The following is a 2629-nucleotide window of genomic DNA, read 5'->3' on the forward strand; positions in this document are numbered from 1 at the left end:
GGTGAGCCGAGATCGCGCCATTGCACTCCAGCCTGGGTAACGAGCGAAACTCCGTCTCCAAAAAAAAAAAAAGAAAAGGGAATGGGGATGGTGCCACTGTGTGGTGGACTTGACCAATGCATTCCTCTCAATCCACATAGCTCCAGAGAGCCAGGAAGAGTTTGCCTTCATGGGAGGGCGACAGTGGACTTTCATTGCGTTGCTGCAGGGCTATATGCATAGCCCCATTATATGTTTTCTTATTAATGATGATGTTGTGTTAACCTCTGGTTCTTTTGCAGGTGTGGAAGCAGCAACACCCCTCTTGCCAGGGATTTGGATGATGAGGGTGAAACAGCCTTTCTGAAGGCATAAGCCCTGTGGGTAGTTAACTAGGGGTGCCCATTTAAAGTAGATGTGCATGTAACCACAAATAGTGTTGGCTAGGGCCTATAACAGTGTTCGGAGCGCTTGGAAGTGCCAGTAAGCTTTTAGTCCCAGCTATGGAAGGGAACTGAGCCCCAGTGTTCATTAATAAAGAAGCAGTTAGTAACTGTATGTGCTGCCCTTCAGGTTCATAAGAGTGTGGCTGGATGGGTTACAGTCATGCAAATGACTTACCCAATAGCAGGATGGGTACGTTCATGGGTAACAACCCCCCAGACTGGGACAGCACAGACATCCACTTTAGTGAAGGGGGGCACTTACTTAGAGCGGTGGAGTATGCTGAATACCAGTCCCTTAGCAGCAGAGCTGCAAGAGGTCTTGAGACCTGTAGTCCTAATACAAGATAAGGCCATGGGGCCTGAGGCACCTCTAGACCCTGAGCCTTCGCTGTTAGGAAGGGTGTCCTCCTATTCCTAATAGGGCATGGTACACAGTTAGATCTAGCTGGGTGTTACTGCTGCCTGGTCTGCTGGTGTGGTCCAGCCTAGTACTGACACCATATGGTTTGAAACCAGGTGTAGACAGAGAAGCTAATGAGCTGAACTCAGGGCAGTGTGAATAGCAATCACTGAGGTTTCTATGGTACCTACTATGGTAATCTGGGCTGACAGCTGCTCAGTTTATTGAAGCCTATGTGAATGTATGTATCGGGCTTGTGTGCCCAAAGCCTATGTGTCAGGCTAATGTGTTAAGCTTGTGTATGTATATTGGGCCTGCATGCCTAAAGCTTATGTGTCAGGCTAATGTATCAAGCCTATGTATGGGCCTGTGTGCCCAAACCCTATGTCTCCCTCAGCCTGGGGATGGAGGGTAAGGCACGTGGATGTGTTTTGGTCAAGGAATAGGCTGAGGTGGACATCCAGGCCTCCATGACTCAGAAAGTTTGGCATGCAGGTGCATACCTTCACTTATTATATATAACCTGTTTGTGTACATTCATATTTGGCTCTGAGCCATTATTGTCTGTAAAAGGTATAATTGCCCTGCTGACGCTGTGCACAGGGCCCAGCTCAACATGGCTCTTGTGTAGGTGCTGGTGCCCAGGGAGAGAGTGAAGCTACTGGCCCCTGTAAGGGAGAATGACCAACTGGCAGACGGGCAGGTGGGGAGGCAGGAACAAGCTCGTGCCCAAAGAGAGTTAAGCTGCTGACCCTGAAGACGAGGGAGAGCCAGCCATGCAGCTGCGTGTGGGAGTGGCTCGTTCAAGCAGCCAAGACAGGGCAGACAGTGTGAGAGAGCTGACGTAAGTGAGCTAATGTGAGTAAGCTGCTGATGAGCGCTGCTGCTGAATAAAATCATCTTTCTCTTGCCTACAGTCCCCCGAGTATTCTTTCAGCTGTTTGTCCATCCACCTAGTCCCTGCTAGACCCTGGCATTTCAACCTGACACCCTCTAAATGCTCCATGATATGCTCTTGGTTATGCACTGTGTTCTTATCCAGGCCCATGCTGCCGGGTTGGGAGAAGCTGGCTGCAGAGTCCTTAGCCCTGACACATGGAGCACAAAAGCCCCAGGGCAGGACACATAGGAAGGAGGTTCGGAACAGGGATCTTATCATCAACATCCTGACGATTTCCACTGCATGATGCAAAGCCCTGTAACATTTTTACTTTATAAGCTTTTTAATATTTTAAACTTTTGACTCTTTTGTAATATCTTAGCTTAAAACATAAACATTGTATCCTTAAATAAAAATATCTTTTCTTTCTATCTTATTTCTATAAGCTTTTTTATATTTTTAAATTTATTTTGTTTACTTCGTAAACTCTTTTGTTAAAAACTAGGACACAAACACACATTAGCAGAGGCCTCCGAAGGGTCAGGATCATCAATGTCACTGTTTTACAGTTCCACATCTTAGCTGACTGAAAAGTCATCCAGGGGCAGTAAGGTGCACAGAGCGGCCATCTTCTATGATAACAATGCCTTCTTCTGGAATACCTTCTGAAGGACCTGCCTGAAGCTCTTTTACAGTTAACTTTTTTTAATAAGTATAAGTACACTCTAAAATATTAGGTTGGTGCAAAAGTAATTGCAGATTTCTACTATTACTTTCAATAACAATCACCGCAATTACTTTTGCACCAATCTAATAACTGTAAAAAGTATGATATAGTAAATACATAAACTAGTGACACAGTGCTTTCTTATCAAGTATTACATAGTGCCATAATTTTTTTTTTTTTTTTGAGACCGAGTCTCA

At 45.5% G+C, this 2629-nt stretch overlaps 1 protein-coding gene and 1 long non-coding RNA gene across 9 annotated transcripts in view; one reads left to right on the plus strand and one right to left on the minus strand.

Annotated features, from left to right (window-relative positions):
- ZNF391 (zinc finger protein 391) overlaps positions 1-2629 on the minus strand; it is a 109857-nt gene that overhangs the window by 93560 nt on the left and 13668 nt on the right. The gene's annotated exons all lie outside the window — the stretch shown is intronic.
- Positions 99-2038, plus strand: LOC119469798. The gene is made up of 2 exons (XR_005198643.1): positions 99-390; positions 1868-2038. It is a non-coding gene; the product is annotated as an uncharacterized LOC119469798 (long non-coding RNA).

Source organism: Cebus imitator, unplaced genomic scaffold (genome assembly GCF_001604975.1).
Source record: "Cebus imitator isolate Cc_AM_T3 unplaced genomic scaffold, Cebus_imitator-1.0 Scaffold848, whole genome shotgun sequence".
Lineage (NCBI taxonomy): Eukaryota > Metazoa > Chordata > Mammalia > Primates > Cebidae > Cebus > Cebus imitator.